This window comes from Lolium perenne, chromosome 1, assembly GCF_019359855.2.
Source record: "Lolium perenne isolate Kyuss_39 chromosome 1, Kyuss_2.0, whole genome shotgun sequence".
NCBI lineage: Eukaryota > Viridiplantae > Streptophyta > Magnoliopsida > Poales > Poaceae > Lolium > Lolium perenne.
This window is the reverse complement of record NC_067244.2, coordinates 11,984,517-11,997,583: the sequence shown is the minus strand read 5'-3', so window position 1 is coordinate 11,997,583 and position 13,067 is coordinate 11,984,517. Positions and strand designations below refer to the sequence as shown.

The following is a 13,067-nucleotide window of genomic DNA, read 5'->3' as shown; positions in this document are numbered from 1 at the left end:
GCTACGGCATTAGACCAGAAAGTCTAATACCAATGCAAGTTTTCATAACCATTTCTTCAAAAGGTTGCTTTTATTCAGAAGAACTATGTCCGTCAGCCTTCACCGGTTTACTAGAACTTCATGGAGCTCCTTTCCGGCAGCGTTCGCAGTTCCATATCCCGGAACAGGGAGTGATAGGTCACGGTTCTTTACACTCTGCAGAGGTGTGTTGCTTTACCCATAAGAGAGCTTAACCTTGTGCCAACCGAGCCGCGGGCTCGTCCACACTTCCTTTGGTGTGAGGCCCGGTATAAGGTCATAGCCAATCATATTCCTCCGCTACCTCATGCACCCACCCTTTGTTGCATCCCCGACCCTGGGTCCTCGCCGGTCCCATTATTCCCACATTACACTACTAGGAAAAGCCTTATTGCCGGCGCACCAAAAACGGCTATTGCCGGCGCACCACGAGCCCGCCGGTGGGAACGCGCCAGTGGCAATGAGTTACCGCCGGCGCACCAGCAGGTGCGCCAGCAGTAAGATGAATTATCCCCGGCGAACCAGGCCTGGTGCGCCGGCGGTATGTTTTTTCGAAATTCAAAAAAAAAGCCAGATCTAGATCTAGATCTAGATCTGGATCCATCTAGCTCGGGTTCATCTAGCTCGGGACCTTAAAAACAGTGGCCGTGCGTTGCCGTGTCGTCGTTGGCGCACCGGTGTAGGAGGAAGAGAATGAGGCCGGAGGTGGTAGTTTAGGAGGAGGAGGAGGAGGAGGAGGCCGGAGGTGGTGGTGGTTTAGGAAGAGGAGGAGGAGGAGGAGGAGAAGATGGCCGGAGGTGAAGGTGGTGGAAGAGGAGAAGGAGAAGACGGAGATGGAGGTAGAGTCCCGAGGTGGAGGAGGTTACCGGAGGAGGAGGAGTTCACCGGAGTAGGTGGAGGTCACCGGAGTAGGAGGAGGTCACCGGAGTAGTAGTCGTCTTCGGAGGCCGTCGGCGTGAGTATTGCAAGGAGAAGAGTAGGAGGGAAAGAGAAGAAGGGGAAGAAGTGGGGAAGGAGAAGAGGGATGAGGGCCGGCTTGACTATATAGTGTGGGTTACTGCCGGCGCACCAAGTAGGGTGGTGCGCCGGGGGTATTTTTTTTCTTTTTTTCTCCCAAATCTTAAATCTGAAAAAAGTCCTGTTTCTGTTTTGAATTTGACGAATCCATTTTTTCTCCAAACGGCCATAGGCCGTTGAATTCGAATAGGAAATTTCGAGTAGATCGATTTTGATATAAAAAAGTTTTTCATCGGAGGTCGTATGCAACCAGAAATCCCGTTTTACCGAAAGATGACGCCATTTTGCATAATATATCGAAATTCATTTTTTCCAATTTTGATGAAAGCTAGATTACATAATACATGGGCAGTTCAAAGGATTTTATTTTTTGAATTTTTTATCATTTTCTTTTATTTTTTTCAAAACTGAAAAGGCGGTCCACGGGGGGGGGGGGTAGAGGGAAAATTATGGCTGCCCTTACCGCCGGCGCACCATTATGCTCCAGCGCCGGCAATAAGAAACTTACCACCGGCGCAACAACATGGTGGTGCGCCGGCAGTAAGGGGCTCGATTTTTCCGGCCTGGTCTGGTCCTCTTTGAAATTTATCGCCGGCGCATCTTTTTTGCTTGTGCGCCGGCAGTAAGCCTCCATCACCGGCGCGGCGCTTATTTGGTGCGCCGGCAACATGTTCCACCGGCGCACGTCCAAGGTGGTGCGCCGGCACCACTTGCCTCCACCTATAGGCCTTTTCCTAGTAGTGTTAGGGTGGACCCCGAGCACGACAACAGTTCTGGGCTCATACCATAAACTCCTTCGCCGGCAGCTGCAACCCCTCATAGACCGCAATACCGTGGGGAACTTTTGGCTTCCCCAGCCTACAGCTTGCACTTCGGCGACAAGTGTACTACGGACAAAGCCGTGGGGAAATTTTGGCTTCCCCAGCCTACCGCTTGCCCCGACAGATGACAAGTGTCTACGGTAAAGCGCGTCCGTTGATGCACAAGAGGTGGAAATACGATTGACTATTCCGTCCCACTCCAGATCTTATGGTTAACACGGGTATTACAGCACAAGAATCACTGGACGACATTTGTTGTTTAATCCTAGATGGATATAACCCTTGCAATGGAACCTCCACCATATCAACACAATCCATGGTTCCATTGCCCACCACATAGTCATATTCATAGTTATGAAAATAGTGGTTTTGGTTTTTATGCAATAGTGATAAACATAGTACTTTGCAAGTAATTTGGTAAAAATACTCAAATGACATGAGCAAGTGATGAACTTGCCTTTCTTGACTGCAAGATTATGCAGGCAAGGTCTTCGATACGCAATAACTCCAAATTCTGAAATAGCATCATCATCCGGTAAGGACGATGTTTAAAAGATTAGCAAGGATGCAATAATGCATAAGTATGAGATGCAATCGCTCTAAGCGTGATCTAACCCCGATGCTTTAGGATCAGTGAGTTGTAATGATTGGTTTAGGGTGTGTTGCACTTTTAGAGTGATTCACAAACAGGGTTCTTATTCAGGGTTGTGTTGTTTTAGAACCATAAGCAAGTGGTAACATGCATAGTAACAATCATACATATCAAGGAATAGTAGTTGTATTATAAGTAAAGAGCAGTTGTCAATTTTAAGTCCTATAGTGCATGGTTGATGATTGCTTATTATATAATTCAAAAGGATAACTTTTGAAGAACATGTTATTTAATACTGAACAAGTATGATAATTAGGTTTGTGGGGTTCTATGGTTTTCTATGGTTCTAATTGGTTTCTGGAGTAAGTAGTAGATGGATCATGTGACGCCCCAAAACCGGTACCATGAGGATCTCAGCGAATCCGCCAAAATCCACACGATATCGATTTTAGGAGACGCACCACCAAGCGCCTCGTACACACCGAAGCATGCACGCGATGCGGGTGGAATCAATCACGAGCGGTAACATTACAACAGGATTACAATGAGCCCACAAGAAATAGATATATTACAACAACGACTCCATCGAGTCAAGATACAAATAGATACATACAAAGATCCAAATCATACAGAAGGTCAAATACGTCCGAGTACGGACAAGATACAAATTTGGACTAAGAGTCCTGAAGATAAACGATGGCGTCCATAACCCTGCCCAGGCCAAGCCGGAAGGGTAACCTTGCTAACGTCGTCTTCATCGAACATATCTTCATACCTGCCCGGTTATATCCCGTAGAAGCAGCAATAAGTACGGGTTCGTACTTAACAAGACTTCAAGACGTATAAGCAATCGTCAACCAGTCGTCCTTTGTACTTGAGGCACGCAGGGGACTTAGAGGACGCAAAAGGAACGTCATAGGCAATATGGTGGGGTTAAGCGGCAGCGCGCAAGCACTAAAAACCTATAGAGACACTATACAACAGTCGTCTAATCAGAGAAGATGAGAGAGCGCATAAACTAACAGTTCTATACTCTGCAAACATAACACGGCCGATACGTTCCCCCTTCGCCAAGAAGTACTTGCAAAGGCACTCACACGGTTGTCAAGTTTTAACCATTTATTATTAGAGTTGTGCTAGCTTACTACACAAGTTATTATGATTGAAACAACAGGTGTAAGTTGTCTATGGTCGAGTCATACAGCTCCAAGTCATCCATAACCACGGACATGGCTTATCGATAAGATGTACACCCTGCAGGGGTTGCCCAAATGTACCCACACGCACCGCTCGATCCACTTACGACAGGTGGATATCATGGCTCGCACTCTCCTTCACGACAACAATGTCCAGGAAGCCACCTAACCAAGTTGAACCCGTATCGAAGTCCGGCCGTATCTCCGAAGCGGACCTAGCTGTTGCACCAGCGTACTAGGTGGTTTAAACACACACTGGGGCGATAAACCACTTCGCAGCGGCTCCGCGACCTATACGTGCATACCAGAAACAAGGGATACAAGGCACCCAGGGGCTTCCCAAAATAAATAAGTAACAAGCTGGCATGCACGCAAACAACAAATGGTAAAACATTGCAAACTAGTTGTGGCCACTAGACAAAGCTGTAGATTCCGGCAGTGGTCAAGGGGAGACCCATAAGCATACCCACGTGTGGTTAGAGCGCTCAGTCTCGGAACAGATAACAAGAACTCGGGGTCCTAGGTTTCATGGAAACACAAGTGAGCCGTCACAAAACGATCAGCTGACCCACCGATGCCTCCGCTAACAACTATTAACAAGTAACCATGATATCCTCAATAGATATAACCATAAACCATGTGTCATGATTCCCCAACAGATAACCCGATAAGATAGCAGTAACGGAAACGAGATATAAACAGCACTAGCATGCACTACGACTCGCAAGGCAGACCCGAACCCAAACAATAGCTGTAGGTGGTTGGTGGAGGCAATATAGGCTGCTTGAGGTAACAAGTGGATAGGACACATGACAAGAACGCAACTTAAGGATAGCATGAGGGAGAAGGCAAAATAAAATAGGTAAGCGACTTCTGCAGGGGCAGGAGTATAAGGGAAATGCTTGCCTGTTAAAGCTTGCCGAGGGACATCCGGAGGACTTGTCGTATCTCACCGCACCACTTCGTGATCCTTTCCGAAAGAAGCAAATGCTGGACAAACAACGGATGCAAACTTACTACTATGGATAAAGAAGATCCAGCATGATCAAGATGATATGCATGACATGGCTAATATGGTACAATGCAACTTATCCAAATTAAGCGGAATCGGAATCCCGACACACAATTATTAGGTTCAAGTTGTTTATCTACCCCGCATATTAAATGTTGGTTAGCGTGGTATAAGCATGGCATAGGTGCGCTACACAAAATTAAATGGAACCGGGACAAAATATTAATCCCGCACAATTCCATATTTAATTAGGTGATTCGCTATTAACCCCAAACCACCACAAGATATCCGATGCGATGCATAATGATATGATAAATGCAACAAGATATAGATGCACATTTTAGAAAATAGGGTTTATGGTCGGGGTCTCACGGTATCGTAACAAAAAGGGTCGCCGGGTCGACGAGGAAAAGAGGAAGACGGGGTCTCCATCTTTGGATCCGTGAAGGAGAACTTGGTTCGATGGAGTGGACTTCACCCTCGAATCAGGGAAGAAGGACTTGAGATTCCGGCTTCAATTGTCGATGGCGAACATGAAGTAGACAACGATGGTCTTCGGGCGTTGATGCCGGTCTTGGTTGCGTCAGCGTCCGGCGTACTTGGTTTCATCTCGGGGAAGAACTTGGAGATTATTTTGCGTCTCGTCGGAGTAACACATCACCACAGCCATCACAGCACCAAACCAGAGTGGAGTTGTAGCAGCAACATCAATTCACCGCGCGGGCAGGGCGACTACCACCAGCAACGAAACCAAGAACAACATGATACATAGCACATCTATGTGTGTGCAGCAACGCATGGTGGCTGGCCTTGGGGAACTCGCCAGGACGACCTTGGCGACGAGCAGAACTTGGCCAGAGCGCCCTTGACGACACAAGCAGACGAACGGGGCGTCGAGGACGCGCGGCTTGGCAGCACGGACGCGCACGCACACGCGCGGTCGAGGCAGAGGCCGGTGGTCGACGTGCAGGCGTCCGCGGGAAGGGAGGCGCTAGGCGAGGCTGGCGGCGGCCAGGAGCTTCGTGGACGAGCGTGCGAGGTTGGGGTGAGCCGGGCGGCGTGGATGCGGTGGTTGCAGATGGTGAAAGGCGCGCGAGAAGAGGGCGACGACGGCTCAGGGGCTCGAGGAGAGGAGGCGCGCGGCTCGGTGAGGCCGTCTGCCGGCGGTGAGGAGAGGAGCGAGGCCGGCGGCCGGGGCGGCAAGCGGCGCTCGGGCGCGAGGAGAGAGGAGGCGCCGCGGGGTCGAGCGGTTCGAGCGAGGCGACGAGGTCGATCTCCTGCGGGGCCGAGAGAGAGAGAGGGTGGGAGGACCCGATGGCAAATCTTGCCGGCGGCGGGAGGGGGTTTCTGCAAAATGGCCAGGGTGGCCGGTGGGATAGCTAGGGTTTGCCCTGGTGGGCTATAGCTGGGTCGGGGTGGCTGCGGTTTGGTTGCCTGGCTGGGCCGCTGGCTGGGCCACTTGGCCTGGCCGGTTTGTTTGCTGCCTCCACTTTTTTTTATTTAAAAATTGTTTTCTGTTATTAGTTTGTTGTTAGTTTTAAACCCATTTCTAAATAGATTTTGGCAATGAATTAAACAGAGAAAGGAGAGATATAATTTGAAACAAAAAGATGATATTGTATACAATAAAATAGGGTTTAATAAAATATTTTTGAGGTTGAAAATATATGCATGATGCCATGATGACTTGGAACGACACGGAAAAACGAGCGGCGAAGAAAAACTAATATATGGGGTTTTTCCGGGTCGTTACAAACGACACCACTAACAAGGAATCTCGCCCCGAGATTCCACGTCGAGCCAAGGGGAGTTGGTTAAACTATCGAGTCTTCTTGTACCATGTTGATAATCACCCGACCTCGAGGTGAAACCTTCTTGTGGCGAAGTGTTGATCTTCTCGACACCACTAACAAGAAATCGTTGTTCAGCTGTTGAGGATGCGCTTCGATCGGGATCCTCTGAAGATCGGACCTAATAGGATAAAGACAAGATCATCCAACCCGCGTAGAATCATATGACTCAGAAACACAGATAAGAGAGAAGACTCAAAACTCGCAAAGGTAAGAGTAGAAAGAATATAGGTAAGGAGAAAATCAGAGCTAATCAGAACTATCCAACGAATTTTAGAAAATAGTTTAGACTCTCTAAACTCAACGACCGTTGGCAAGGTTATCCTAAAGGCTGGACTAGTGGGGTACCGTCAACCTGATGCTCTGATACCAACTTGTGACGCCCCAAAACCGGTACCATGAGGATCTCAGCGAATCCGCCGAAATACGCACGATATCGATTTTAGGAGACGCACCACCAAGCGCCTCGTACACACCGAAGCATGCACGCGATGCGGGTGGAATCAATCACGAGCGGTAACATTACAACAAGATTACAATGAGCCCACAAGAAATAGATATATTACAACAACGACTCCATCGAGTCAAGATACAAATAGATACATACAAAGATCCAAATCATACAGAAGGTCAAATACGTCCGAGTACGGACAAGATACAAATTTGGACTAAGAGTCCTGAAGATAAACGATGGCGTCCATAACCCTGCCCAGGCCAAGCCGGAAGGGTAACCTTGCTAATGTCGTCTTCATCGAACATATCTTCATACCTGCCCGGTTATATCCCGTAGAAGCAGCAATAAGTACGGGTTCGTACTTAACAAGACTTCAAGACGTATAAGCAATCGTCAACAGTCGTCCTTTGTACTTGAGGCACACAGGGGACTTAGAGGACGCAAAAGGAACGTCATAGGCAATATGGTGGGGTTAAGCGGCAGCGCGCAAGCACTAAAAACCTATAGAGACACTATACAACAGTCGTCTAATCAGAGAAGATGAGAGAGCGATGATACGTCTCCGACATATCGATAATTTCTTATGTTCCATGCCACATTATTGATGTTATCTACATGTTTTATGCACACTTTATGTCATATTCGTGCATTTTCTGGAACTAACCTATTAACAAGATGCCGAAGTGCCAGTTGCTGTTTTCTGCTGTTTTTGGTTTCAGAAATCCTAGTAAGGAAATATTCTCGGAATTGGACGAAATCAAAGCCCAGGGGCCTATTTTTCCACGAAGCTTCCAGAAGTCCGAAGACAAGACGAAGAGGGGCCACGAGGCAGCCAGAGCATAAGCCGGCGCGGCCCCTGCCCTGGCCGCGCGGCCCTATGGTCTGGGCCCCTCGCGCCGCCTCTTGACCTACCCTTCCGCCTACTTAAAGCCTCCGTGACGAAACCCCCAGTACCGAGAGCCACGATACGGAAAACCTTCCAGAGACGCCGCCAACTCCGATCCCATCTCGGGGGATCCAGGAGATCGCCTCCGGCACCCTGCCGGAGAGGGGAATCATCTCCCGGAGGACTCTACGCCGCCATGGTCGCCTCCGGTGTGATGTGTGAGTAGTCTACCCCTGGACTATGGGTCCATAGCAGTAGCTAGATGGTTGTCTTCTCCCCATTGTGCTATCATTGTCGGATCTTGTGAGCTGCCTAACATGATCAAGATCATCTATCTGTAATTCTATATGTTGCGTTTGTTGGGATCCGATGAATAGAGAATACTTGTTATGTTGATTATCAAAGTTATATCTACGTGTTGTTTATGATCTTGCATGCTTTCCGTTACTAGTAGATGCTCTGGCCAAGTAGATGCTTGTAACTCCAAGAGGGAGTACTTATGCTCGATAGTGGGTTCATGCCTGCATTGACACCGGGACAGGATGTGAAAGTTCTAAGGTTGTGTTGTGCTGTTGCCACTAGGGATAAAACATTGATGCTATGTCTAAGGATGTAGTTGTTGATTACATTACGCACCATACTTAATGCAATTGTCTGTTGCTTTGCAACTTAATACTGGAGGGGGTTCGGATGATAACCTGAAGGTAGACTTTTTAGGCATAGATGCAGTTGGATGGCGGTCTATGTACTTTGTCGTAATGCCCAATTAAATCTCACTATACTCATCATGATATGTATGTGCATGGTCATGCTCTCTTTATTTGTCAATTGCCCAACTGTAATTTGTTCACCCAACATGCTGTTTATCTTATGGGAGAGACACCTCTAGTGAACTGTGGACCCCGGTCCAATTCTCTTTACTGAAATACAATCTACTGCAATACTTGTTCTACTGTTTTTTGCAAACAATCATCTTCCACACAATACGGTTAATCCTTTGTTACAGCAAGCCGGTGAGATTGACAACCTCACTGTTTCGTTGGGGCAAAGTACTTTGGTTGTGTTGTGCAGGTTCCACGTTGGCGCCGGAATCCCTGGTGTTGCGCCGCACTACATCCCACCGCCATCAACCTTCAACGTGCTTCTTGGCTCCTCCTGGTTCGATAAACCTTGGTTTCTTTCTGAGGGAAAACTTGCTGCTGTGCGCATCATACCTTCCTCTTGGGGTTCCCAACGAACGTGTGAGTTACACGCCATCAAGGTCTTTTTCTGGCGCCGTTGCCGGGGAGATCAAGACACCCTGCAAGGGGAGTCTCCACTTCTCAATCTCTTTACTTTGTTTTTGTCTTGCTTAGTTTTATTTACTACTTTGTTTGCTGGACTAAATCAAAATACAAAAAAATTAGTTGCTAGTTTTATTTTATTTGCTATCTTGTTTGCTATATCAAAAACACAAAAAAATTAGTTTACTTGCATTTACTTTATCTAGTTTGTTTTATTTACTGTTGCTAAAATGGCCAACCCTGAAAATACTAAGTTGTGTGACTTCACAACCACAAATAATAATGATTTCTTATGCACACCTATTGCTCCACCTGATACTACAGCAGAATTCTTTGAAATTAAACCTGCTTTACTGAATCTTGTTATGCGAGAGCAATTTTCTGGTGTTAGTTCTGATGATGCTGCTGCCCATCTTAATAATTTTGTTGAACTATGTGAAATGCAAAAATATAAAGATGTATATGGTGATATTATTAAACTAAAATTGTTCCCTTTCTCATTAAGAGGAAGAGCTAAAGATTGGTTGCTATCTCTGCCTAAGAATAGTATTGATTCATGGACAAAATGCAAGGATGCTTTTATTGGTAGATATTATCCCCCTGCTAAAATTATATCTTTGAGGAGTAGCATAATGAATTTTAAACAATTAGATACTGAACATGTTGCTCAAGCTTGGGAAAGAATGAAATCTTTGGTTAAAAATTGCCCAACCCATGGACTGACTACTTGGATGATCATCCAAACCTTCTATGCAGGACTAAATTTTTCTTCATGGAATTTATTGGATTCAGCTGCTGGAGGTACCTTTATGTCCATCACTCTTGGTGAAGCAACAAAGCTTCTTGATAATATGATGATCAACTACTCTGAATGGCACACGGAAAGAGCTCCACAAGGTAAGAAGGTAAATTCTGTCGAAGAAACCTCTTCCTTGAGTGATAAGATTGATGCTATTATGTCTATGCTTGTGAATGATAGGACTAATATTGATCCTAATAATGTTCCATTAGCTTCATTGGTTGCACAAGAAGAACATGTTGATGTAAACTTCATTAAAAATAATAATTTCAACAACAATGCTTACCGGAACAATTCTAGTAACAACTATAGGCCATATCCTTATAATAATGGCAACGGCTATGGTAATTCTTATGGGAATTCTTACAACAATAATAGGAGTTCACCCCTGGACTTGAAGCCATGCTTAAAGAATTTATTAGTACACAAACTGCTTTTAACAAATCTGTTGAAGAAAAGCTTGGGAAAATTGATATACTTGCTTCTAAAGTCGATAGTCTTGCCGCTGATGTTGATCTTTTGAAATCGAAAGTTTTGCCTAATGAAAATCATCATAATAAAATTGTTACTACAGCAAATGCCATTCAAGTTAGAATTAATGAGAATATAAGATTAATGGCTGAACTGCGTGCTAGGTGGGATAGAGAAGAAAATGAAAAACTAGCTAAAGAGAAGAATGTAGCTAAAGTTTGGACTATTACCACCACTAGTAATGCTAATGCTACACATGTTGCTGCACCTCCTACTAATAATAATAAAAGAATTGGTGTTAGCAATGTTTCCACTTTCTAATGCAAAGCGCGAGAAAGCTCAAGCCGCTAAAAGCTGAAACTGCTCGTGATAAAGCTGCTGAAATTTTTTCCAACATTGGGGATGATGATCCCATTGCTTTAGATTATAATGGTTTGAATTTTGATGATTGCCACATCTCTGAAGTTATAAAGTTCTTGCAAAAACTTGCTAAAAGTCCTAATGCTAGTGCTATAAATTTGGCTTTCACGCAACATATTACAAATGCTCTCATAAAAGCTAGAGAAGAGAAACTAGAGCGCGAAGCCTCTATTCCTAAAAAGCTAGAGGATGGTTGGGAGCCCATCATTAAGATGAAGGTTAAAGATTTTGATTGTAATGCTTTATGTGATCTTGGTGCAAGTATTTCTGTTATGCCTAAGAAAATTTATAATATGCTTGACTTGCCACCGCTGAAAAATTGCTATTTGGATGTTAATCTTGCTGATCATTCTACAAAGAAACCTTTGGGGAAAGTTGATAATGTTCGCATTACTGTTAACAATAACCTTGTCCCCGTTGATTTTGTTGTCTTGGATATTGAATGCAATGCATCTTGTCCCATTATATTGGGAAGACCTTTTCTTCGAACTGTTGGTGCTATTATTGATATGAAGGAAGGTAATATAAAATATCAATTTCCTCTCAAGAAAGGTATGGAAAACTTCCCTAGAAAGAGAATGAAGTTACCTTTTGATTCTATTATGAGAACAAATTATGATGTTGACACTTCGTCTCTTGATAATACTTGATGCACACTTTCTGCGCCTAGCTGAAAGGCGTTAAAGAAAAGCGCTTATGGGAGACAACCCATGTTTTTACCTACAGTACTTTGTTTTTATTTTGTGTCTTGGAAGTTGTTTACTACTGTAGCAACCTCTCCTTATCTTAGTTTTGTGTTTTGTTGTGCCAAGTTAAGCCGTTGATAGAAAAGTAAGTACTAGATTTGGATTACTGCACAGTTCCAGATTTCTTTGCTGTCATGAATCTGGGTCCACCTCCCTGTAGGTAGCTCAGAAAATTAAGCCAATTTACGTGCATGATCCTAAGATATGTACGCAACTTTCATTCAATTTGAGCATTTTCATTTGAGCAAGTCTGGTGCCATTTTAAAATTCGTCAATACGAACTGTTCTGTTTTGACAGATTCTGCCTTTTATTTCGCATTGCCTCTTTTGCTATGTTGGATGAATTTCTTTGATCCACTAATGTCCAGTAGCATTATGCAATGTCCAGAAGTGTTAAGAATGATTGTGTCACCTCTGAATATGTTAATTTATATTGTGCACTAACCCTCTAATGAGTTGTTTCGAGTTTGGTGTGGAGGAAGTTTTCAAGGATCAAGAGAGGAGTATGATGCAACATGATCAAGGAGAGTGAAAGCTCTAAGCTTGGGGATGCCCCGGTGGTTCACCCCTGCATATATTAAGAAGACTCAAGCGTCTAAGCTTGGGGATGCCCAAGGCATCCCCTTCTTCATCGACAACATTATCAGGTTCCTCCCCTGAAACTACATTTTTATTCCATCACATCTTATGTGCTTTTTCTTGGAGCGTCGGTTTGTTTTTGTTTTTTGTTTTGTTTGAATAAAATGGATCCTAGCATTCACTTTATGGGAGAGAGACACGCTCCGCTGTAGCATATGGACAAGTATGTCCTTGGTTTCTACTCATAGTATTCATGGCGAAGTTTCTCCTTCGTTAAATTGTTATATGGTTGGAATTGGAAAATGATACATGTAGTAATTGCTATTAATGTCTTGGGTAATGTGATACTTGGCAATTGTTGTGCTCATGATTAAGCTCTTGCATCATATGCTTTGCACCCATTAATGAAGAAATACATAGAGCATGCTAAAATTTGGTTTGCATATTTGGTTTCTCTAAGGTCTAGATAATTTCTAGTATTGAGTTTGAACAACAAGGAAGACGGTGTAGAGTCTTATAATGTTTTCAATATGTCTTTTATGTGAGTTTTGCTGCACCGGTTCATCCTTGTGTTTGTTTCAAATAAGCCTTGCTAGCCTAAACCTTGTATCGAGAGGGAATACTTCTCATGCATCCAAAATACTTGAGCCAACCACTATGCCATTTGTGTCCACCATACCTACCTACTACATGGTATTTTCCGCCATTCCAAAGTAAATTGCTTGAGTGCTACCTTTAAAATTGCATCATTCACCTTTGCAATATATAGCTCATGGGACAAATAGCTTAAAAACTATTGTGGTATTGAATATGTAATTATGCACTTTATCTCTTATTAAATTGCTTGTTGTGCGATAACCATGTTTACTGGGGACGCCATCAACTTTTCATTGTTGAATTTCATGTGAGTTGCTATGCATGTT

General features: G+C 44.4%; 1 long non-coding RNA gene across 1 annotated transcript in view; it reads right to left on the bottom strand.

The window, feature by feature from the left end:
• The window catches only part of LOC139836028 (uncharacterized), a 218,210-nt gene extending 213,595 nt beyond the window's left edge, over positions 1-4,615 (bottom strand). The window contains exon 1 of the long non-coding RNA XR_011751778.1: positions 4,551-4,615. This is a non-coding gene — a long non-coding RNA (uncharacterized lncRNA). The remainder of the gene's footprint in view (positions 1-4,550) is intronic.
• Between the last annotated feature and the right edge of the window lie 8,452 nt (positions 4,616-13,067).